At 42.6% G+C, this 26,926-nt stretch overlaps 1 protein-coding gene across 4 annotated transcripts in view; it reads right to left on the bottom strand.

Moving 5' to 3' along the window:
* SLC36A4 (solute carrier family 36 member 4) overlaps positions 1–26,926 on the bottom strand; it is a 231,134-nt gene that overhangs the window by 6,109 nt on the left and 198,099 nt on the right. The window contains exons 11-12 of one of the 4 annotated variants that reach the window (XR_012226505.1): positions 24,008–24,134; positions 22,782–23,064 (exon numbers count right to left, since the gene is read on the bottom strand). The exons of 2 other annotated variants lie outside the window; for them this stretch is intronic. The gene's annotated coding sequence lies outside the window, so the exon portion shown is untranslated. The remainder of the gene's footprint in view (positions 1–22,781; positions 23,065–24,007; positions 24,135–26,926) is intronic. One more of the 4 variants, XR_012226504.1, reaches the window with a different exon arrangement.

Here is a 26,926-nt window from a genome sequence, read left to right as displayed (position 1 = left end):
GTCCTGATGCTGTTACTATTAGTTGGGGGTCCTGATGCTGTTACTATTAGTTAGGGGTCCTGATGCTGTTACTATTAGTTGGGGGTCTTGATGCTGTTACTATTAGTTGGGGGTCCTGATGCTGTTACTATTAGTTGGGGATCCTGATGCTGTTACTATTAGTTGGGGGTCCTGATGCTGTTACTATTAGTTGGGGGTCCTGATGCTGTTACTATTAGTTGGGGGTCCTGATGCTGTTACCATTTGTTAGGGGTCCTGATGCTGTTACTATTAGTTGGGGGTCTTGATGCTGTTACTATTAGTTGGGGGTCCTGATGCTGTTACTATTAGTTAGGGGTCTTGATGCTGTTACTATTAGTTGGGGTCCTGATATTTTTACTATTAGTTGGGGGTCCTGATGCTGTTACTATTAGTTGGGAGTCTTGATGCTTTTACTATTAGTTGGGGGTCCTGATGCTGTTACTATTAGTTGGGGGTCCTGACACTGTTACTATTTCTTGGGGGCCCAGATGCTGTTACTACAGTATTAATTGGGGGTCCTGCCACTGTTACTATTAGTTGGGGGTCCTGAGGCTGTTACTATTAGTTGGGGGTCCTGACGCTGTTACTATTAGTTGGGGGTCCTGACACTGTTACTATTAGTTGGGGTCCTGAGGCTATTACTATTAGTTGGGGGTCCTGACACTTTTACTATTAGTTGGGGTCCTGAGGCTGTTACTATTAGTTGGGGGTCCAGATGCTGTTACTACAGTATTAATTGGGGGTCCTGCCACTGTTACTATTAGTTGGGGGTCTTGATGCTGTTACTATTAGTTGGGGTCCTGAGGCTGTTACTATTAGTTGGGGGTCTTGATGCTGTTACTATTGGTTGGGGTCCCGACACTTTTACTATTAGTTGGGGGTCCTGATGCTTTTACTATTAGTTGGGGGTCTTGACGCTGTCAGGTGGCTCAACCATTAACTATAGGGCTGTATTTGCTCAGGGTAACTTTGCTTGGCTCTCGTTCCCCCCCCCCAGGGTATGTCCATGTGTCCTCCGGTGGCCGATGATTGCACTTTTGGCTGCAGGTACCTGGACGCAGACGTCTGTCCTTAACGGACAAGAGAATATTAATTCCTTCTACAATTAAACAACTTCCGATCCCTTTATTGGCAACTAAGACACAGCGCCAGGGAGGCATCAAAGGGTTAATAACACTGTGAGCCATCCCAATAGCTTTCTTAACGTCTGACTTCTAAAACCATTGCGGTCCTGACGTAGAAGGGAGATAGTGCACGGTGCCAGCTCTGCAGAACGTAGGCCATTGACTGCATTATCTCTCCTCTCTACCAGCCACGGCCGGACGCCATAGAGCAAAGCGAGGAGCCGAGATAACGAGCTGTCTCAGTGAGCCCGCCGCAGGAGGATGAGGAGACGTCACTGCAGAGGGGCTGAAGGATGACAAAACTGCAGCACGGGAAGAAATATACATATATAGGCCTGTGCAAAAGTTTTAGGAAGGAGTGGAAAAATGCTGCAAAAATACAAGAGTTAATATTTTCTCTATATCAATTAACCCCTTTCCAATGTTGAGAGTAATAGTACTCCGATGTCGGACACCCTCCATTTGATGTGGGCTCCGGCGCTGCGCCCACTTCTTTCCCCAGCACATGTCAGCCGTTTTGAGCACCTCTAACAGCCATGGGTGGAATCGTGATCCACCCATGGCTGTAAACCTGTTAAATGCCACTGTCAATCTCTGACAGCGGCAACTAACTCGTGCTACTGGTAAGCGCGCTGGAAATCCCGCCATAGGATGGCATGTCAACCAGATGTCTCCAGCAGACCTCTGTTGTTGTCATAGCTGGATTGCTATTAACACCGCCCGGTGGTCGGCGCTCATAGCAAGTGAGCATTTCTGCTACATACAGACGATCTGATCATCGCCTGTGTGTAGCAGAGCCGATCAGGTTATGGCAGCTTCTAGTCTCCCATGGAGGCTATTGAAGCATGTAAAAAGTAAAAAAACAAATGTTTGTAAAAATATTTAAAAAAAATATAAAAGTTCAAATCACCCCCCTTTCGCCCCATTCAAAATAAAACATTAATAAAAACAAAATTGAAAATACACATATTTGGTATCACCGCGTTCAGAATCGCCCAAACTATCAATTTAAAAAAATAATTAACCCGATCGGTAAACGGCGTAATGAGAAAAAAATCAAAACACCAGAATTACGTTTTTTTGGTCACCTCTACATTGCAATAAAATGCAATAACGGGCGATCAAAAGATCGTGTCTGCACCAAAATGGTATCAGTAAAAACGTCAGCTCGGCACGCAAAAAATAAGCCCTCACCCAACCCGAGATCGCAAAAAATGGAGACGGTACGGGTATCGGAAAATGGCGCTTTTTTTTTACCAAAGTTTAGATTTTTTTTCACCACTTAAATTAAAAAAGAACCTAGACCTGTTTGGTGTCTATGAACTAGTAATGACCTGGAGAATCATAATGGCAGGTCAGTTTTAGTGAACATGGTAAAAAGAAACCCAGAAAACAACTGTGAAATTACACTTCTTTTTTGCAATTTCACCGCATGTGGATTTTTTCTCCCATTTTTTTAGTGCACGACATGTTAATAAGACTCTGGGAAGAAGGGAGCAAAAAATGATAATGCAAAAACTAAAATACCTCCTGCCGTAAATGGGATAACCTCTTAAGGAGGCGGCAAATTTACGTTTTTTAGGTTTTCATATTTTCCTCTCCTTTTTCAAATAGCCATAACTTTTTTTTATTTTTCCACTAATATATACGAACCAAAGTTTGATTTTTTGCAGGATGAGTACCGTAATTTTGGAATTTTGATTTTTTTTTTTTTATTCTTTACGTCACTTACCGTATGGAGTAAACCATTTTATATTTTTCACAGACTGGATTCTTATGCACATCCTAATATATATCCACTGTTTTTTATTTTTTTACATTTAATTTGAAATCTGGGCATAAGCGATGTGATTTCAATTTTTTTTTGTTTTTGTAATGTTTGATTTTTTTCCTGTCCATTTTAGTTCTTTTTTTTCAGTCCCCATAGGAGACTTGAACCTTTGATTGTTTTATCGCTTCCACCGTATACAGCAATGCAGACAGAGGCTTGACGTAGCAGGCAAAATAACGGCGGCTCCCTGCGATTGCACGGCGGGTGCCCGAACAAACGGCGAAGGACGGATTGCAGTACTTAAGTGCCGCTGTCAGTGATTGATAGCAGCATTTACGAGGTTATCAGCAGCGATCAGCAATAGTGCTGATGACTACTGATAAAAGCAGGTGGCCAAGATAATACATATAGCCTGCTCCAAACACTCGGACAAGCTTTACCCATCAGGTAGCGATAAAGGGTTAACAAAATGTACGGTCATAGAATAAAGAAAAATCTAAATCAAATCAATATTTGCTGAGACCGACCATTTCCTTCAAAAACGTTTCCATTTTTCTGGGCACTTTTACTTGCACACAGGAACTCGGCAGGAGTTTGTTCTAAACATCTTGGAGGACTGACCCCAGATCTTCTGCCGATACAGGAGCTTTCAATGAAACCTAGACCTGAGGTTGGTTGCCCTTAATGTACTTTGTCCTGATATTTCACACACTGGTCCTAACGGGATAGTCTACTACTGGACAACCCCTTATAAATCATACCACCAAAATAAAAAAAAAAAAATGAGCGCCATTCCTCTGATCAGAGCAATAAGTCGGAATCACCTGCCGACTCACTTAGCCCTGAAAATGAATGGCGCTGAAGTGTCAGACCCATACCCGGCCGTCGTAGCCCAAATGGGTTAGGCCGCAACGAGGAGGGCCGCAGCGGTGAGCAGTCCCGGGCGAGGGCCAGGACAGAGCCACGGCGGGTTTAGATCTATCTTGGTGGTACTAGCAAATATTCAAATAAAAACTTTGAAGGCCAAAGTGGAGAAGGGATCCATGTGAACAGCAGCCGATCACTTAACAAAGCTCTGCTGCAACCTTCACTATTCCATCTGAGTCAAAGACCGCCGGGGAACACAGCTCTCAGATTGGAAGAATGGCGTCAGTCTGGAGGGTAATTATTCCAGTTTTTGTTTTTTTATGTTACACAGTGAAGCGGTCGGTTAACAAGGAGGTGTCCAATAATGGTCAACCCCTTTAACCTAAGGTGTGCTGGATGAAACGGGGTTATCCATCTTTAGGATAGGTCATCAATATCGGACTGGTGACTCTCTGATGACCGCCACTTCACTGATCAGATGTTTGCAGTGACGGCAGCAGAATGTACACAGCGTAATATAGAGCTGGACTATCACAGATCCGATGTAGTGGATGTTCAGATCTGAGCTGCAGTACCTGGGACCGACCACAATATAACTACAGCACCTAAATGGTATATACAGGGAGGAAGCAGAATAGTAAGTGCAGCTCTGGAGTATAACACAGGATCAGTACAGGATAAGTAATGTAATGTATGTACACAGTGACTTCACTAGCAGAATAGTGAGTGCAGCTCTGGCGTATAATACAGGATGTAACTCAGGATCAGTAATGTATGTACACAGTGACTTCACTAGCAGAATAGTGAGTGCAGCTCTGGCGTATAATACAGGAGGTAACTCGGGATCAGTAATGTATTGTATGTACACAGAGACTGCACCAGCAGAATAGTGAGTGCAGCTCTGGAGTATAATACAGGATGTAACTCAGGATCAGTAATGTAATGTATGTACACAGTGACTGCACCAGCAGAATAGTGAGTGCAGCTCTGGGGTATAATACAGGATGTAACTCAGGATCAGTAATGTAATGTATGTACACAGTGACTGCACCAGCAGAATAGTGAGTGCAGCTCTGGAGTATAATACAGGATGTAACTCAGGATCAGTAATGTAATGTATGTACACAGTGACTGCACCAGCAGAATAGTGAAGGCAGCTTTGGAGTAATATATAAATTGTAATTCAGGATCAGTACAGGATCGGTAATATATGTACACAGTGACTGCACCAGCAGAATAGTGAGTGCAGCTCTGGGGTATAATACAGGAGGTAACTCAGGATCAGTAATGTAATGTATGTACACAGTGGCTGCACCAGCAGAATAGTGAGTGCAGCTCTGGAGTATAATACAGGATGTAACTCAGGATCAGTAATGTAATGTATGTACACAGTGACTGCACCAGCAGAATAGTGAGTGCAGCTCTCGGGTATAATACAGGATGTAACTCAGGATCAGTAATGTAATATATGTACACAGTGGCTGCACCAGCAGAATAGTGAGTGCAGCTCTGGGGTATAATACAGGATGTAACTCAGGATCAGTAATGTAATGTATGTACACAGTGACTGCACCAGCAGAATAGTGAAGGCAGCTTTGGAGTAATATATAAATTGTAATTCAGGATCAGTACAGGATCGGTAATATATGTACACAGTGACTGCACCAGCAGAATAGTGAGTGCAGCTCTGGGGTATAATACAGGAGGTAACTCAGGATCAGTAATGTAATGTATGTACACAGTGGCTGCACCAGCAGAATAGTGAGTGCAGCTCTGGAGTATAATACAGGATGTAACTCAGGATCAGTAATGTAATGTATGTACACAGTGACTGCACCAGCAGAATAGTGAGTGCAGCTCTCGGGTATAATACAGGATGTAACTCAGGATCAGTAATGTAATATATGTACACAGTGGCTGCACCAGCAGAATAGTGAGTGCAGCTCTGGGGTATAATACAGGAGGTAACTCAGGATCAGTAATGTAATGTATGTACACAGTGACTGCACCAGCAGAATAGTGAGTGCAGCTCTGGAGTATAATACAGGATGTAACTCAGGATCAGTAATGTATGTACACAGTGACTGCACCAGCAGAATAGTGAGTGCAGCTCTCGGGTATAATACAGGATGTAACTCAGGATCAGTAATGTAATATATGTACACAGTGGCTGCACCAGCAGAATAATGAGTGCAGCTCTGGAGTATAATACAGGATGTAACTCAGGATCAGTAATGTAATGTATGTACACAGTGACTGCACCAGCAGAATAGTGAGTGCAGCTCTGGGGTATAATACAGGATGTAACTCAGGATCAGTAATGTAATGTATGTACACAGTGACTGCACCAGCAGAATAGTGAGTGCAGCTCTGGAGTATAATACAGGAGGTAACTCAGGATCAGTAATGTATGTACACAGTGACTTCACAAGCAGAATAGTGAGTGCAGCTCTGGGGTATAATACAGGATGTAACTCAGGAAAATATTTACAAATCAACTCACACCTCTTTGCCAATTATTTCTACATGTAAACTGTAGAATTGGGCTTAAGCGCAGACAAAGTATTTATGAGCTAAAACACTTATGAGAGATTTAAATTCTCTGGAACTTGTTTGTTGTCCTGAAATCACCTGTTTTTTGGCTCCTGCTAGGGACTAAATGACTCTTCTTAGCGGCTTGCATTACAGTCCAATATGCATATTGATGGAAAATACGGGGAATAAATTGAAAAATAATTGGAAGTTGCTTTTCCAAAGTAATTACCACTGTGTATTATTCCCTGACTTGTAAATATAAAACTAAGACAATGAGCCTGGATATTTGCATTTTGCTATTAGCACTCGTGGCTGGCGCTGAACACTGCTAATGTGTATGTGCAGACATGGACCGAGAAATGTAATTATGGTAATAGAATATGCCTGAGAATATTGACTTCTTCAGTCCCACTGTTCATTGGGAGGGGGGCATTTTGTCGGCTAGGGACTGGGAACTTCAAGTGGCCAAAAATTTGTAATAAAAGCGGAATCCTCAAATGTGTATTCATTAAGCAAAATATTCTCATTACTAAGTTAGTGGCTGAGAGCAGGAAACATTCCCACAAATAAAATAATCAACAGAAAATGTATTCAGCCAAAACATGGCATAGGAAGATTGTAAAACCCAACGAACACAGTACAAAAAGATATCCCCGAGTCACTTCGTGGTCTGTATCTCGGCACCAGCAGGAGTAGAGTTGTTGTATTAATACCCCTCATATGGAACATGGATATCACAGAGGGAACAAGTCCTACTACTAGACTAGGCCACTAACAATAAGTGGCTCAGACCTAGCCCATGCCTGTATTACAGGATCGGCCACTAATTTGAAAAAAAACAAACCAAAAACTAGCATGTAGTACCACTTTTCACCTGCTGAGGCAGTGATAGGAGAAATGTAGGGCCAGTCCCAAGATTTATCATGCTGCTGTAATCTGAGCAAGCAAGCAAATAAAATGGACAGAAGCGAGGAGGCTTTTGATGAGAGCCTTCCCAGTTAGCTGCTCTCCGCAGATCAACATTGTTGGGAGATAATTGACCTCCTAAAAAAAGGCTCCTCCCACATGTCGATTTCAGCTGGTTATAAGCACAGTATAGAGTTTCTTGCACATACAGTGGCATGTAAATGTCTGGGTGCCCCTGGTCAAAATTACTGTTATTGTGAGCAGTTAAGCAAGTTGAAGATTAAATAATCTCTAAAAGGGCTAAAGTTAGAGATGACACATTTCCTTTGTCATTTTTTTTCGTCTTTTTTCCCCCCATTTAAAAAATTACAAAAAGGAAAATGGGCTGATGCAAAAATTTGGAGATTTGCGTGCTCAGATAACTTTGACCAAGGTTTCAAACCTTAATTATCCTGATAACTTGTTTTTCTTATCTTTTAGGTTACATCGGGGGCTTATCTACAGCATTACAGAATGCTGTAGATAAGCCCCTGATGGCGGTGGCCGCATCTTATATACCAAAAAATAGGTGACAGATTCCCTTTAACAGGAACAGTGATCAAAATAAGGTCTGGAAGACCAAGCAAACATTCAGTGAGGGCTGCTCGTAAGATTGCAAGAGAGGCAAATCAGAACCACAGCTTGATTGAAAAAGACCTTCAGAAAGATTTAGCGGACTCTGGAGTTGTGGTAAAGAATTCTAATGTTTAGAAACACCTGCACAAATATAACCATCATGGTAGAGTCATCATAAGAAAACCTCTCCTGCATCCTCACCATAAAATTCAGCTTCAGAAGTATGCAAAAGAACAGCTAAACAAGCCTGACGCATTTTGGAAACAAGTCCTGTGGACTGATGAGGTGAAAATAGAACTCTTTGGCCATAATGATCAAAGGTATGTGTGGAGAACAAAAGTGCACAGAATTTCAGGGAAAAGAACATCTCGCCAACCATTAAGCATGGGGGTGGATCAATCATGCTTTGTGGTTGTGCCCAAACTTTTCCACAGCACTGTATACTCCAATCCCTTTTTTATTTCCCACCATTGATTGAGCTTCATGGATATTTATCTTTTTTCAAACAGTTTTAACTATGTAATTAAATATGTCAACTAATTGATATTTTTTGAGAAATGCAGAGGGGAAAAGATGACAATTTGACACTCATCATTAGGTACTGTACACAATCTGCATTATTTGGATATGGGAATACTGGCCACTGAATGATGAAATAGAACTGGAATGAAAAAGTGTTGACTTGACCCAAGCCCCTTCTTTTGATGGCCACCCTACAACTGTGCCCTCAATAAGGGCAATTTTAAAAGTGGAACTAGGTTGGCACAAACCAGGCGTTTGGAAAAAAAAAGATTTACAGACAAATGCTCATTTTTCCTTTATCTGGGTGCAGACATGTTAGATGGCATTACCAGCCTCATTTGTTGCATTTTCTGCACCGGTGGAAGAGATAAAAGCCATAAAATTCACAGCTGCTAATTTTCTACGAGAAGACAACGACTTAATAAATGAAGATGTCAAGCCAGCTACATAGCACTGCATCCTAATATTAATAAAAGTGTCCTCTCTTCCAAAACTAAACATTAAGATATAAAACAATAAGAGGTGGCACTGAAAATTAAACACTAACCCAAAGTCTGATTAACTCTTATCACTTTCTCAAGTTAAGGCCCCGTTACATTTAGTGATGCACCAGCGATCCCGACCACAACATGACCCGGTCAGGATCGCTGGTGCATTGCTAAATTGGTTGCTAGTGAGCTGCCACACAGGCAGATCTCACCAGCGATGCAGCAGCGGTCGGCGGTCGATACTTACCGTCACAAGCAGCGAGGGTGATGTCTTCCGCCTGTGTCCATGGCTCGCTCGTTGGCGCCAGCAGGAAGCCGACGACGAGAAATGGACCAGGCTGATCTCGCGCGATCACCGATAACCAGCGGGGGGGGGGGGGGCAGGTCGGAGGTGTCACATGTAGCGATATCGCTAGTGGTATCGCTGCTGTGTCACAAAATCGGTGACGCTTTAGCAATATCGCTATGTGTAAAGCCCCCTTTAAAATTATCTCGCTTCCCGACCACCAACAGTAGATAAACGTCGGCGCTTGCTGGGCTTTGTGTCCACCGGGACCCCCACGTACCTTATAATGCAGGGATCCTGGCGCACAATGCATGCTGCGACCCCCGACCTCATTGAGACCTGATTGGTTCAGGTCTTGATGACGTCAGATCACAGCAGCCAATGAGAGAGCTCGCTGGGAAAAGTTTGTTGTAGCAACAAACTTTCCCAGCGATCTGCCTTATAAAAATGCTGTTTCTCCTCAGAGCTCCTGTCAGTGAGAGATTTCAGGAGAAACAGTGTTACAAGTGCTGCTGCCAACAGCTGTGCCAGGCAGCAATTGTGCTATAAAGTTAAAAAAAACAGTTAAAAACACAGATAAGGCAGGTTAGGGCTAGTAACAGTTAGGGTTACTGTTAGGCTAAAGTTAGGGTTACGTCAGTCAGTCACGTCACGTCAGTCACATCAAGTCAGTCACATCACGTCAGTCATCAGTCAGTCACGTCAGTCAACTCACGTCAGGTCAGTTTTCTATTTCTGGAAAAAAAAAAAACTAATAAAATGGTCCATCCGTATTATAGTACAGAGGAGGCTTATGCACTGTTATGTTCTGACAGTGAAGAAAGCGCAGTGTCAGATGGCGATGTGGATTTCGAGGGCTTTAGTAGCAGCGACAGTGATAGCTCAGAAATGAGCAGTGATTCAGGTCCATCTTCACACACAAGGACCAGTACAACAAGAAGGACAAATAGCGCTTCTGGAGAAACGTCTCCAACTCAGGGAACAATGTCCAGTACTAGCGCTGTCCCTAGTGCTCGTGAATTGGCGCACGTCAGTGTCCAAGGGGCTTTGCCTCTTGATGTAGCATTTCCCAGATGGGAGGCTTCGGATTCGGCTACTCCATTCATCCCTAATTTTAATGCCATTCCTGGTATAAATATGGAGGTGGAAAATTTTGAACCAATTAATTTTTTTAATTTGTTTATGACAGATAGCTTGCTAGAGCATATTGTCCTACAAACAAATCTATATGTGTCCCAATTCATCAGCCAGAATCCACGATCCTATTATGCTAGGTCAAATTTATGGACACCAACTAATGTCCTAGAAATGAAAAAATTTTTAGGACTTACATTCGCTATGGGGCTTGTAAAAAAACGAGCATTCGGTCCTATTGGTCCAACCGCCCTGTTCAAGCCACCCCTATGTTTTCTGCCGTTCTTCCTAGGACCCGTTATGAAATGCTCATGAGGTTTTGGCATTTTAACGACAATAGTCAATCCCTGCCCAGAGATGCCTCAGAACATGACAGACTATTCAAAATCAGACCCATCATCAAAGACTTAACAGAAAAGTTCTTGAGGCTCTACACCCCAACAGAAAACATTTCCATTGATGAGTCCCTTGTAAAATTCAAAGGAAGATTGCACCTCAAGCAATTTATTCCTTCTAAGAGAGCAAGGTTCGAAATAAAGCTCTATAAAATGTGCGAGAGTTCAACCGGATACACATCAGCTTTTCGCATTTATGAGGGGAAAGATAGCCAACTAAACCCACCAGGATGCCCTACTTATCTGGGGACATCTGGAAAAATTGTTTGGGAGCTGATAACTCCATTTTTACAAAAAGGCTATAATCTGTATGTTGACAACTACTATACCAGCATACCCCTATTTAAAAGTCTGGTTGACCATAACATAGGGGCTTGTGGGACCATTCGCAAAAACCGTCAGGGGTTTCCACAATCGTTGGTCAACGAAAAGTTCCGAAAGGTGCAGTCAGGGGCTTTACGCAATGGAGAGCTGCTTGCCCTTAAGTATAAGAATAAAAAAGATATTTTTATACTGAGCTCGATCCACACAGATGCCACAAAGGCCACTGCAGACCAACAGGGATCCACTACTCCAAAACCTGTGTTTGTCATTGACTACAACAAATATATGGGGTGTGGACCTTGCAGATCAGGTTCTACAGCCATACCAGGTATCAAGAAAATTATATACCTGGTATAAGAAGTTAGTCATTTATTTGTTTCAGGTGGCCACATATAATTCCTTTGTGTTGTACAGAAATGCTGGAAATACAGATACTTTCCTTGATTATCAGGAAAAGGTCATTGAACATCTTGTTTTTGAAAATTTTGTCCCCGCCAATCCTTTAGAATCTGAAGATGTTAGAAGACTCACTGAGCGACATTTTATTGCACTCATTCCAGCAACTGAAACAAGAAAGAACCCCCAGAGAAGATGTCGTGTATGTTCCAAGAGAGGAATGAGGCATGATACCCGCTATTATTGCCCACAATGCCCATCACTGCCAGCCTTATGCCTCCATGACTGCTTTAAAATCTTCCATTCAGAACCACGTTTTTAAACTTTTTTGACATTCAATGCAGTCACTTTTGGGGGCTTATGCTGTTCTGGCACCTCAGGGGCTCTGACAATGTGACATGACACCCTCAAAACATTCCAGCAAAATCTGAACTCCAATACGGCGCTCCTTCCCTTCCGAGCTCTGCCATGCGCCCAAACAGTGGTTTATCCCCACATATGGGGTGTCAGCATACTCATGACAAATTGCACAACAACTGTTGGGGTCCAATTTCTCTGGTTACCCTTTGGAAAAAAAATTGAGGGCGAAAAGATCATTTTTTGTGGAAAAAATATGATTTTTTTTATTTTCACGGCTCTACGTTATTAACTTCTGTGTAGCACTTGGGCGTTCAAAGTGCCCACTACACATCTAGATAAGTTCCATGGGGGGGTCTAGGTTCCAAAATGGGGTCACTTATTGGGGGTTTCCACTGTTTAGGCACGTCAAGGGCTCTGACAATGTGACATGTCACCCACAAACAATTCCAGCAAAATCTGCTCTCCAATATGGCACTCCTCCCCTTCCAAGCTCTGCCATGCGCCCAAACAGTATTATTCTCGCACATATGGGGTATCGGCGTGCTCAGGAGAAATTACTCAACAAATTGTATGGAGCAATTTCTCCTGATACCCTTATGAAAATGCAAAATATGAAGCTAAAACAATTTATTTGTGAAAAATGTTGCTTTTTTTATTTCCACGGCTCTATGTTATAAACTTCTGTGAAGCACCTGTGGGTTCAAGGTGCTCAATACACATCTAGATAGGTTTCTTAAGGGGTCTAGTTTCCAAAATGGGGTCACTTGTTGGGGGTTTCCACTGTTTAGGCATGTCAGGGGCTCTCCAAACGCAACATGGTGTCCGCTATCGATTCCAGCCAATTTTGCATTCCAAAAGTCAAATGACGCTCCTTCCCTTTCAATCTCTGCCGTGCGCCCAAACAGTATTATTCTCTCACATATGGGGTATCGGGATGCTCAGGAGAAATTGAAAAGCAAAATGTATAGACCATTTTCTTCTGTTACCCTTGCGAAAGTAAAAAAAAAATAAGTCTGAAGGAAAATTTTTGTGAAAGAAAAGGAAATGTTTATTTTTCCCTTCACATTCCATTCATTCCTGTGAAGCACCTGAAGGGTTAATAAGCTTCTTGAATGTGGTTTTGAGTACCTTGAGGGGTGCAGTTTTTAGAATGGTGTCACTTTTGGTGTATTTTCTGTCATATTGACCCCCAAAACTCACTTCAAATGTGAGGTGGTCCCTAAAAAAAATGATTTTGCAAATTTTGTTGTAAAAATGAGAAATCGCTGGTCAAATTTTAACTCTTATAACTTCCTAACAAAAAAAAATGTTGTTTCCAAAATTGTGCAGATGTAAAGTAGACATGTGGGAAATATTATTTATTAACTATTTTGTGCGATATAACTCTGCGATTTAAGGGCATAAAAATTAAAAATTTGAAAATTGCAAAATTTTCAAAATTTTCACCAAATTTACATATTTTTAACAAATAAACGCAAGTCATAGCAAAGAAATTTTACCACTGTCATGAAGTACAATTTATCACAAGAAAACACTGTCAGAATCAGCGCGATCCGTTGAAGCGTTCTAGAGTTATGACCTCATAAAGTGACACTGGTCAGAATTGGAAAAATTGGCCCGGTCACGAAGGCAAAAACAGGCTCGGGTGCGAAGGGGTTAAATAATTTAAGATAAAGGTGGTTCTAAGTTATTAAATTATTACTCACCAATGGGACCTCTCAATTGATACTAACAATGGATCTCCACTGAATGGCGGTCAAGCATGCGCACGAATGCCCCATTCTCTATAGGATTGGTGGAGCTTGGAAGGTCCTATCCATGCTCGACCATCGATCCATTTCAACCCCTGTACTAGGAATCGGTGAAGGCTCCCACACTGATCAGCATGTTATCACCTATCTTTAAGATATGGGTTGATTTACTAACTTGGTATAAATGATTCAAGATATCTAAATATCATCAGTGTCATCCATGTATCCTGTGGGTATGTTTGCTAAAATGCTAGAACTCTTCACGAAGAAAAGCCATTTTTTAATAAAAGACGGCCATTTTGCTCTCTAACCTCCTAATTAGGAACATATACAGGGGATATTTTTCTGAGATACTGTAGCTGTAAAACTGAGTTCTCAGAATAACAGTCACTCTCTCGGTGTGGGAGAAAAATATAGATTTTATATTTTAATTTTTGCAGCACCCCAAGTCTTCATTGGCCCATAAAGCTCAATTTTATTCAACTTGCCGATTAGTATTGACTTATCACTCCATATGTATACAGCTCAGCCTTAAAGAAGTTGTCCACTACGTGGATAACCTCTTGTCTTTCCCCCCACTTGTCCCCGATAAAATAATCAAACTTGTATTCACCTCCCATGCCGGCGCCATTACCGTGGTGTCCGCACTCGTTCTCCCTGGCTCTCATGCAGTGTGTTGTGACACATGACACCGACTCTCAATCAGTGCTGGTGTCACTGTCTCTGCCTTCGGACAAATTGAACATGAAGAGGAAGTCCGGGATCAGCTGCAGCCTGGTCGATTTGTCCGAAGACGGGGACAGTGACGCCAGCGCTGATTGGGCGCCGATGTCACAACACCGGAAAAAAGCTCGGGTAGAGTGAGTGCCGACACTGCGGTGGATGGGGAGTTTAGGCTTTATTATTTATTATACCAGTCAAACATTTTGATCAAAATGAGCTTCTCCTAGTAGTGGACAACATCTTTAAGTTTTATTTGCCACATTTCAAACCTACTTCCATCAATTTTCTTCTTTCCATCACATTGGGGGAAGGGTCTTGACTGTTCCATGAGTAGTAAACTTCTTTTGAACTGTTGAAGCTGGGTCTCCAAGGTCTTTGTAGATCGCCTCGTATCCTTTAGACTGTTTGGTGATAATAGCATTTCTGCACTGCTCAGACAAACTCTTTAGTCTTTGCCAATATGAACAGGGAATAAAATTGCCGGTTGATCTACACTGAACGATTTGCGTAGGGGTGATGGGATGGTCTTTATACCTTTTTTAATCAAAATTGTGTTAACCCTGTTATTTACACGTGCTATTACCGCTCACTTACTACAGGGTATAAGCCCATTTTGTTTTTATCTTAGGTTTTATTCATTAAATGGCCACTATGTACTAACATTTTGCGTGTATATCACATTATGCTCTGACTCATTTCTTTGGTTTTACCGAGAACAACAACAGCTATCGTACACTATACGATCGATCACAGATCATGCTGTGCGCACCGGAAGCTTGGCCTGGCTGTGTAAACAGGCTGCTTAACGATCATCGAGCGGCCAACATGTAGCTGGTCGGTAGTCGTTTAACACTACACTGCAAAGCTTAAATACACCTTAAACATTTATCCACCATTCAAAGAATAATTCAAGTCATGTGAGCACTGACAAGATGGGGACAGAGGAGTCTAATTAATCACAGGTTAGTCTTATTTCGTCTCTGGTCTCACACTGATCAGTGGATGCCATTAGTCCTGTCCTACCATTCAATTTCCAATTTGGAATCCTTTGTTGTTTTTGTGTCTTGTGCACAAACTTGTGTGCACTGTATAGATCATCTATCATTTGACTGCTAGTTTTAAGTAACGCAGAAGACATATATTTTAATCAATATAATAAAATTTATTTTACTTATTTATCAGTTCGTGGAAGTGAGCTGTTATTTGTCCAATTTGTAAATAATGTTTGCGTTACAAAACACAATTTTCCGCTTCGAAAGTGATGCCAACAAAATTCTCATCTGAAAATCTATGGAAAAAGGTGTTCCTTTAGATATCTGCTAATTCTTCCCAGACTATGTCTCCTTATGATTTTCATCTACTTATCTGCTGGCACATGGTGCTAGACAGCAATATAGTCCAATATTCCCAGCATTTGAGATGTAGCTGATAAAAGGCTTTAAGCAGGTTTTCGGAAGCAGAAAACCAAAAGTGTAAAATAACTCAAATACGCAATGCAAATCCTCAGCTGAAAGTCTGCCATCAGAATATTGTCCAAAGTTACAGGCAGAGTACATAGTATCATTGCTAGCAAGACTCAATCTAAGGCATGAAAGTGCTTAAAGAGGACCTGTCACCAGGCCAAAAGAGGACCCTTTTTGTTCTTATTTTTCCCTGCTGCTCCTTGAGCATTTTGATTTTTGCTTTTCTTAAATCCACCATATGGTTCCGGAGATATAATAATTTTTCTGGTCTTTAGCAAGGGGAGCACGGCTCACAGGATCCTCTGGGGCGTGTCATTAGGTTGCTCTGCATAAATACCTTGTGAACAACGCCCCTTTGTAAAGATGATAAAAATTAGCAGTAAAAAGGCCCATACTGAACCCATAAATAACACTCCGAAAAATAGTCAAAGGTAAATAAATAATACTATGGCAAATAATAATCACTGACAAATATAATTAGTCATACAGTGGGGGTACAGCATTATGCAAACAAGTAACCAAAAATCAATTCAGGAATCAAAAACATGATTACAAAAAAAGATAACATAATTGCAGATGGGCGGATCCATGGATGTTCAGGTCCGGCGGGTTCAGACGAACAGTTAAAAAAAAGTTCAGGTTCGGGTACCAGAACAGTATCCAGACCCCATTCATTTGAATGGGTCTGAACATCCAGTGTTCGCTATGGTGTCATGTGTGGCAAACACTGCTTCTGATCGGCGGTATAATCATTGCCGCCAGTTAGAGAGCTGCAGTTCCCACATTGTCAAAAGACAGCATAAAGTTTACCTCTGGTCACTGCTGTCGGTTGATGGGACTACTGCTCCCATCAGCTGCCATAAACTAATAACAGTGAGAGAAGAAGCAGCTGATGGAAGTATTCATCAGTCGACCCCTACGCAGTAAATAAATAATTAAAAAAAAAGAATGGGTTCCCCTGTGTTTTTGATAACCAGTTAGGCAAAACTCACAGCTGGGGACCTGCAACCCTCTGCTGTCAGCGTTAACAAGGCTGGTTATCCAAAACAGAGGCGTACGCACGCTGTTTTTTTAATTAAATAATTAAAAAAGATGGCCATTTTTCACAACCAGCCTTGCTAAAGCAGACAGCTTGGGGCTGGTATTCGCAGGCTGGTAAGGGACCATGGATATGGCCCCCCCCAGCCTAAAAATAGCAGCCCGCAGCCACCCAGAAAAGGAACATCTATTAGATGCACCAATTCTCACGCTTTGCTCGGCTCTTCCCTCTTGCCCTGTAGCAGTGGCAAGTGGGGTTCACATTTGTGGAATTGATGTCACCTATATATTGTCAGGTGACATCACGCCCACAGATTAGTAATGGTGAGGTGTCTATAAGACACCTATCCATTACTAATCCTATAGTTATATTGTAAATAAAGACACAGCCAGAATAAAGTCTTTTATTTTAAATAAAAACAAAATACACTTTTCCTTTTTTTATGTAAAAATAACAAACACAGTTATACTCACCTAACGCCCATTCCATTGAATCCCTCATCTCTTGTAATAAAACAAAAATAAAAAATAACCATATTACTATATTACTGTTATCAACCTGGATGATGGTGCCGAGATGCAACCGTCCAGGCTGAGAAACACTGATGAATGAGCTGCTGCGAGTGGAGCATCAGTGAGAAGCGGTGACGTCATCAAGGTTACCGCAGGTCACTGAGGCTGTGTTCCCAGATGGGCCAATGAAATGTGGTGACCTCCCTCCAATGAGATCACCACTAGCACAGTGAGAAAAAGTCTCACGGATTACAACGTGGGACAGAACAGCAGACAGGTGAGGGATATTTTTTTTTATTTTTGTTTATTACAGGAGACGAGGGATTCAAAGGAATGGGTGTTAGGTTAGTATAAATGTGTTTGCTATTTTTAAATAAAAAAAATAAAAGTGTGTTTTGTTTTGTTTTTATTTCAAATAAAGGACTTCATTCTTGCTGTGCCTTAATTTACCATTTAAACTATAGGATTAGTAATGGATAGGTGTCTTATAGACACCGCTCCATTACTAATCCGTGGGCTTGACGTCACCGGACAATACAAACACATGCCTTTTTTTTAAATTATTTATTTACAGCGCAGGCTGATGAGTATACCAATCAGCCACTCCTGCTCTCATCGTTATTAGAAGCAGCAGGCGTTGGCTCATTGGAGCAGTAGTCCTATCAGCTGACACCAGTGACTGAAGGTAAACTTTATACCTCCAATCACAGATGTGCTCTTATGCTGTCATTTGACAGCATGGGAACCCCGGATGTCTGATCGGTGGTGATGATTTTATCGCCTATCAGAAGCAGTGTTTGTCGCGTTATCATGCACATGACAGCGTGACAAACACCCGGTGTTCGGGGGGCTGAACCCAAATAGTAACACGGACTTCCTAGTGAAGTCAATGTTCTGTGTCCGCGCCCGGACACTGTGTTCGGTGTGAATGCCAAACTTTACTGTTCAAGCTTGCCCATCTCTAAACATAATAAAAATGACAAGGAATCTCAGTTACAAAGATGCTTAGTTAAGTAAATTAGCCTCAAATATGAGGAGAACCCCAACTGCACAGGCCATCATCAATGGACCAAAAAGCAGATCACACTGTTGAGTACACCACGCGCGTTTCGCATATAGCTTCTTCAGGGCTCATATCTCTAAAACTAATTTGCGGATTTAAAAAAATAAAATAAAAAAAAAATGGCAAACCTAGCGGAGCAGCAGGAATAAAATAAATGCAAAAACTTCCCGCTTTTGACTTGATAACAAGTCCTCCTTAAATATGAACTCACATATTACCACACCCATTTTAAGCTATTTCACACTTCTATTCATACCAAACCGTATCCTATTAGTTTTCATTGAATCACAAATGTTACTTCATAGTTGTCACTTAATTTGCATTAAAGATACTGAAAAAGAATTAATGAGGTCATCCAGGACTTAGATACTTACGACCTTTCCTCAATATGCGTCATCAATGTTAGATTAATGGAGTTCCGACACGTGGTATACCCAATCATTCTTTAGCAGGTCTCACAGTGACCAGACACACATAACAGCTCCATACACTGTGTGGTGGCCGTTGTTTGGTACTGAAATTCAGTTGACCAAATGACTTCAACGCGAGTTGAGCTGCAGTACCTGAGAACATTCCCTGCATAATGTAAATAATGGTATCTCTCGGCACACAGAACTTTGTTAAAAAATTGGAGTGCTGTCATTTTTTGAGCTATAAAAAGATAGATAGGCGGAACAAACAAACAAGTAATAGCTGTTACTGTCTTTAGACAGAATTCATTCATTAATTTAATCCTGTGATTACAGCAGCCTCTGCATTACCTAATACAGTCTGTTGCTCAATAGGGTGTGAAGGTAGAAGTATATCCACTGTGGGAAAGGGAGACAGAAAGAATTGACAAATCTAAAGTGAGCTATAGAAAAAAAAATTCCGGTGGCCGTGCTGTAACTCATCTGTAACGTGGCGGACAAATAGCTGTTAGTAAATTAGGAAAAAAAAGCGGTCTGCAGGAAAAAAAAACTCCTAGTGCGGATAAAGAAACACCTGGTGGTGTAAAAGACATGTTCCAGAAAAGGGTTTAAGAAATTCATTTTAAACATTTGAAGAGCTTTTTCCATGCACATAAGAACTAGAGAACCCCTCTGACAAGTAAAGCCATAAATTAAAAATTGGAGCCCATAGGAAAGCGTCTGTACCTAAAGCAGATCACCGGGAGATGCTGCATGCAGAGTTTCTAGGACTATTTAGAATTTCATGAAATCTAACTCGTCTCACAATGCTCCATAGTAAATCCAGCTCACTGTAAAGTTTCTTTGGTTCTTTTACTATCCGATGACATTTCTTCATCGGAGATGCGTAGAGCGCTCTCAGCGTGAAAGCAAGACTTCATAGAAGAACATAATAGCTTCAGAAAAGTCTTTGCTGCCCAACTCATCATCATTCTGCGGAGTAACGTCATACGTATTTAGAAAACTCCGAAAACTAGGTCAGAAGCAATTGCTTTGTAAGTGAACAGAAGAGAGTACAGGTGTTTTACTACAATGCTGCCATTAGTGAATCGCAACGATGAGAAGCCTTGTTCCTTATGTATGCTGTAATTAGCATTTATCCAGTGTGTATGTATTGGTGGTGTCTGTGGAGGCTTTGAAATCTGCGGGCAAAAGAAAAGAATAACTGGCTAGCTCAAATGTATAGTTTTGTGTTTAGTCCTTTCTTACGCCAATTATATGCAATTATGGTGAAAGGGAACCTGTCAGGTCCCCCATGGCCTCCAGAGCAGCAGCATTCACCTATGTGTGAGCAAATTTGCGGCCTAACCAGCCCTATATGATGTTACTGAGTGAAAACAAGGTGTAAAACAATCATTTATATTGTCCCCTTTTCCTTTGCTAATGAGAGCTTTGGACTAGTCGATGAGGCGTTAGTTGCCGCTGACTAATCAGCCCTCTTTAGATGTTGCCATGCCCCCGCTGGTGTGATTATATAATCTGCAAAAGTTCACATACCCCATTTCTTAATACCGTGTATTGCCCCCTCTAACATCAATGACAGCTTGAAGTCTTTTGTGGTAGTTATGGATGAGGATCTTTATTTTCTCAGATGGTAAAGCTGCATACTCTAGTTCCTGTAAATTCCTGGACTGTCTAGCATGAACTGCACACTTGAGATCTCCCCAGAGTGGCTCAATGATATTGAGGTCAGGAGACTGAGATGACCACTGCAGAACCTTCATTTTGTTCTGCTGTAGCCAATGACAGGTCGACTTGGTCTTGTGTTTTGGATCGCTGTCATGTTCAAACATTCCAGTACGTCCCAGGCGCCGCTTCCGGGCTGATGATTGCAAATTTGCCTCCAGCATTTGCTGATAACGTGCTGCATTCATCGTTCCTTTATCTTTGACCAAGTTTCCTGTGCCTTTGTAGCTCACACATCCCCAAAACATCAGAGATCCACCTCCATGCTTTACAGTAGGAATGCTGTTCCTTTCATCATAGTAGACCTTGTTGACCTCTCTCCAAATGTAACGTTCATGGTTGTGGCCAAAAAGTTCAATTTTGGTCTCATCACTCCAAATTACCTTGTTCCAGAAGTTTTGACGCTGGTCTCTGTGCTGTTTTGCATATTGTAGGTAAGATACTTTGTAGTATTTGCGCAGTAATGGTTTTCTTCTGGCAACTCAACCATGCCTTTTCCGTCAAGTGCCTCCTTATTGTGCATCTTGAAACAGCCACACCGTTAGTTTTCAGAGAGTTCGGTATTTCAGCGAATGTTATTTGTAGGTTTTTCTTTGCATCCTGAACAATTTTCCTGACAGTTGTGGATGACATTTTTGTTGGTCTACCTGATCGTGATTTTGTTTCTACAGAGCCCCTGATTTTCCATTTGTTAATCACAGTTTAAACGCTGCTGACTGGCATTATTAATTCCTTGGATATCATTTTGCATCCCTTTCCTGTTTTATACAGTTCAACTACATTTTCCCATAGATCCGTTGACAATTCATTTGCTTTCTCCATGACTCACAATCCAGAAATGTCAGTGGCTGGATGAAAGATGCAAGAGTCTGTCTGGATCCCAGAAACTCACTCGGCTTTTATGCACACACAATCATTACAAGCAAACAGGTCACAGGTGAAGATGTTACCTTTAGTAGCCAGTCAAACCCATTTGTGTCAACTTCTGTGCATGTTATCAGGCCAAAATCACCAGGGTACGTGAACATTTGATCAGGGTCATTTGGATGTTTTGGGTTGTCATTATGATTTTAAAATAGAAAACACAGTAGTTTGACAATAAATGGCTTCACCCAACCACTAACCATGAGTGGAGAAAAAGTTTTGGTGTTATCATTCATATTCTCCGAAAAAAGGACAAGAAAGTACAAATTCTGCCGGGGTATGTAAACTTTTGAGCACTACTGTATAAAGTGTCACTACATATTATTACCGATAATACAAAGTGCATTACACTAGTGCACACAGTGTCAGTTATGTGCAAAATTAGATAATAGCTCGATTGATCATCATAAAATCATCTGTAAGGAATTATTATAGAGCACGACTCCCCCCATTCATATTAGCGCCGATATTGGCGTGCTGCAATACAAGATACGCATTTCCGGTAGTAGAAAAACAGACTTCCTGCTCTACAGCAATTGGCTGAAGCTGCAAGTCACAGACTTCCTACTCTGCAGCTATTGGCTGAAGCTGCACATCACAGACTTCCTACTCTGCAGCTATTGGCTGAAGCTGCACGTCACAGACTTCCTACTCTGCAGCTATTGGCTGAAGCTGCATGTCACAGACTTCCTACTCTGCAGCTATTGGCTGAAGCTGCAAGTCACAGACTTACTTCTCTGCAGCTATTGGCTGAAGCTGCATGTCACAGACTTCCTACTCTGCAGCTATTGGCTGAAGCTGCAAGTCACAGACTTCCTACTCTGCAGCTATTGGCTGAAGCTGCATGTCACAGACTTCCTACTCTGCAGCTATTGGCTGAAGCTGCATGTCACAGACTTCCTTCTCTGCAGCTATTGGCTGAAGCTGCATGTCACAGACTTCCTACTCTGCAGCTATTGGCTGAAGCTGCAAGTCACAGACTTCCTACTCTGCAGCTATTGGCTGAAGCTGCATGTCACAGACTTCCTACTCTGCAGCTATTGGCTGAAGCTGCATGTCACAGACTTCCTGCTTTGCCTGCCCCTGCATGAACTCTGCACATAATACTATTATTAAGCGCAAAGTGTGGTAATAGTTACATCTTTGCATCATGCAGCATTTGAACTAAAAAGATTCCTAGTAATGTTGCATAGTAGAAGTGGGGTAGTTTTATGGTTTGCAACTAATTGCAACCAAACCCTACACTTTTATGGCCATATCCTGGCCATAGTTATATGCTTGCCTGAGTTTTGGGACCTGTTATACCTTTTGAACCAATCTAACACCTTTGATAAATCTAAAAGGACTGTCCACGCTCGTTCATTTTAAAACAAACAGTCCATAATACCACCCCCACCAAAACAAAAAATCATGTACACCGTACTCACCTTATCGATCTTCCAATGCTCCTCATCTAGGTAGGCATGAGTACCCTGAAGGTCTTTCGGCTCCCTGGTCCAACCAGATGGACATGTGACAACTGCCACGTCACAAGTGATTTGTCACACATCATTTCGACAGCAAAAGGACGTAGAATAGGTCTTTATATATCCTGTGCTGATTTTATGAATATGTGACAACTGCAGTCAATCACTCAATCCAAAGGGATGATGAGATGGTCATTGCTGTAGCGATCACGTCCTTCCATCCAGAAGAGGGACTCAGTGAGTGCTTGAAGAGGAGTAATGTGGAAATGGTAAGAAGAATATCTGTATTGAACACGTCACAAATAGTTTAAGTAAATATATTTCTGAAGATGCTATGAACATGAAATTCTGATGATGGTAACAACCCATTCAATCCACACAGGCAAATAAATCAAACCATAGATGTCCATAAACTATGTGTAATAATGAGAACAGGGGCGGACACTGACAGCTTGGGGCCCGTGTGCAAGAAATGTGTTTGGGCCCCCTTCCTTTTATGGCGACAAGGCTACATACACACACACACATATACATAAACAGTCCTTAGCTGGGCTCTGTTCCCTCAGGCCCTGTTCACACATAGGCCAGGGCAATGTCCATAGCAGAGCTCTATCTGCAGCCGCAGACACAGGAAGGCTTCTCCTTCCTTAGAACACAGACCACTCTGTAGTGTCCCACCTGGACACATGGAAGTCTGTCCACACTCTGACAGACTCCCTCACACTCTCTCGCATGTGCTAAACACCTCAATTACATAGCCCTGTAACCACACCCATAGGTGAAGTATGGATCACATTAGTTGGTCACATGGTCAGGGCCTCACCACAGGTCCTGAACATACACAAAACGGGGTACAGTCCGCACCCTCACCCCAAAGGTGAGGCAATATGGGTAGCCAGACCCTCCCATCTCTCATAGCTACCCGCAACCCAGACCCAGTGCACTAAATGACATCTTTAGTGCTCATGTACACTATAGACTCAATAAGCCGGATTGCATCGCAGGGAGCATCCATCCATGTGACATATATCTCCCATTAACCACGCGACCACCCGTCACACCACAATATATATTACACAGTCACCTTCATTATGTATATTCCCTTCCCTTATACAGTGCCCTCTCGTTATGTACAGCTCCTTCCCTTACATATTTGATTATATAGAGCCCTGTTTTTTATTACATACCGTCCTGTCTTGTTAGCTGGATAATGCAATGATGGCTGATGGAGCATGGGAAAGCTTCCGTTCTAATGGAGGAGCTGATGGACTGGTAGTTTGGTCACCGGCTCCTCGATCAGCAGTCATTTTATATCTAAAAAGAGAGGGGACTATGTAATAAAAGAGGTTGCTGTGAATTACAAAATTAACAAGAATGCTTACTCTTACTATGTAAGAGAAAGCACTGTACATAACAGCAGAGGAAGCTATATAATAAGGGACGGCACCATATATAACAAGAGAGGATGGTGCGTAATAAGGGACGGTGTTATACATAATAAAAGAGGAAACTATGTATCTAAGGATGGTGATATACAGAATTAGTGAGTACACTATATACTAATGAACTGTGTTAGACATAATTAGTGAGTACACTATATACTAAGGCACTGTGTTATACATAATAAGCGATAATCTTCCTCCACCTCCCCCTGTTCCTAAGTCCATTATAAGTCCCCCCACCTCCCATCCCAATGCCCCACACCCCTCATTGTCCTCCTTCCCCGCATCCCATTATTGTCCTCTCCCCCACCGCATCATTGCCCTCTTCACCACCTCTGTTATGAGTGAGTCACCTTAGGAGGCAAAAGCAGAAATACAAGCCAAGTCCAGAAAACTAGAGAAGTTGGCAACTATCAGATTGCAGACTCCTGAACCTATCAACACAACTAGCAGTAGCCGTGGGGGGTTCCTACAATGCCCTAGACCCTTCGATCACAGCCGGAGAAATACATAGGCCTAAAGAAAGAAAGGGGAAATCTAAACTGCCCCAGAGCAGACCCCAAAGCAATAGGCAGCCCCCAACATATAATGACAGTGAAGCAAGATGAAAACACTAACACAGACAGAAAGATAGACTGAGCAAAGACGGGGCCACAAAACTACCTAGACAGGAAAGGACAGGAAGGCTGCTGTCTGCAATCTGCCAAAACCCTATCAAAAACATAAGCCAACCAGCTGATATGAAAAAGGCCCTGAAGCAGCTAGGCTTCAAAAACTGAATCAGCACTCAGGTATTTTCAGAAGACAGAGCTAAATGAATTCAGCACACCCCAGCAGGGAATGGCAGAAATCCAGAAAAACAAAGCAAAAACAAAGTCAAAGCACAAAAGCAAAAGGCCGAGCAGCAAACTTAGCTTTGGAGGAGCAGGAATTCAGACTGGTCTCCAAGGATCCCACAGAGAAAACACCCGCAGGGCAGAAGGGCGTCGGCAGTCCGTAACTCCACTCAGCCAGTCACAATCATCAGCCTCAGGTGTTTGACAATCAGGCTCACTACCTTTATTTACCAGAAGAGGGAGTTCCTCGGGCCTCAGTAATGAAGGGGAAAATGAACTCACAACACACCTCCATCATTGCCTTCTCCTTACCACTATCATTGCTTTCTCCCCTGCCACCCCATCATTGCCCATTCCACCACCTCCATCATTTCCTCCTCCCCCACCACCCCCATTATTGACCTTTCCACCACCACCATCATTGCATTCTCCCTCACCACCCCATCATCATTGCCTTTCCCCCACCACTCCATCATTGCCCTTTGCACCACCTCCATCATTGCCCTCTCCATCACCTCCATCATTGCCTCCTTCCCCACCACTCCCCATCATTGTCTTTTCCACTACCACCATCATTCCCTTCTCCCCATCTCCACAATTGCCTTCTCCCCCACCCCATCACTGGTCTTACCACCACCTCCACCATTTCTTCCTCACCCACATCCCCATCCTTGCCCATTCCACCACTTCCATCATTTCCTCCTACACCACCATCCCCATCATTGCCTTCTCCCCATCACCCCCATCATGGCCTTCTCCCCATCACTGCCTTCTCCCCATCACCCCCATTACTGCCTTCTCTCCATCACCCCCATTATTGCCTTCTTCCCATCACCCCATCATTGCCTATTCCCCATTACCCCATCATTGCCTTCTCCCCATCACCCCCATTATTGCCTTCTCCCCATCACCCCCATTATTGCTTTCTCCCCATCATCCCCATCATTGCCTTCTCCATCACCCCCATTATTGCCTTCTCCCCATCATTGCCTTCTCCCCACACACACACAACACTCGTACATACAAAAAAAAAAAAACACACAGCACCTCTCACCTGTCCACACACTCAGCCGCAGCATCACCGCCTTCGGCTGCTTCCTCTCTCTGGCACAGCCAGCCGCTGAATGATGATGTCATCCAGCGGCGCTGCTGTCTATGTCAGAGACAGGAAGCACGGGCACTGGGCAGAAAGCAGGACGGATCCCTACAGCTCTGCTCCATTGCTATTTTCCCTTGTAGGCAGCAGAGCTGCTGGTATTGCTTGCTGCCCACCGCACATGAGGGCAATCTGGGCAGGGGCCCCCGGAGCCTCGGGCCAGGAGAAACAGGCCAGATTGCCCTCATTATTAGCCGCACTGCAGGGGGCCCCTGGAGCCTTTGGGCCCCAATGCAGCCGCACAGGCGGTATGTCTGCCCATGAATGAGAAATGACACAGGGAAAATGTATTGAACACATGAAGAAAGAGAGGTGCAAAAAGCCATTGAAAGTCATGACACCAGCTGAAATCTATCAGTGATTAGCAACTTAGCGTAAAATAATATCAGCTGGTTCAACTGATGACCTACAAAAAAGTGTCTCTTTACCAAGGTTCCACACAATAAACATCTTATGATGGATATAAAACACAAGAGCCGACTCAAGACCTTTGCAATCTTTATTGTTGCAAAAATACTGATGGCATTGACAGAATAATTTCTAAACTACTGAAGGTTCAAATGAGCACTCTTGGGACCATAATCGGGAAGTGGAAAGAACATCTTTTTACCATAAACCGGCCACAACCAGGTGCTGCTAGAAAGACTTCAGGCAGAGGTGTGAAAAAAATAG

Source organism: Dendrobates tinctorius, unplaced genomic scaffold (genome assembly GCF_039654945.1).
Source record: "Dendrobates tinctorius isolate UK_male_01 unplaced genomic scaffold, ASM3965494v1 ptg000256l, whole genome shotgun sequence".
Taxonomy (NCBI): domain Eukaryota; kingdom Metazoa; phylum Chordata; class Amphibia; order Anura; family Dendrobatidae; genus Dendrobates; species Dendrobates tinctorius.
Note: the sequence above shows the minus strand (reverse complement) of the source record. Positions and strands in the feature narration are given on the sequence as shown.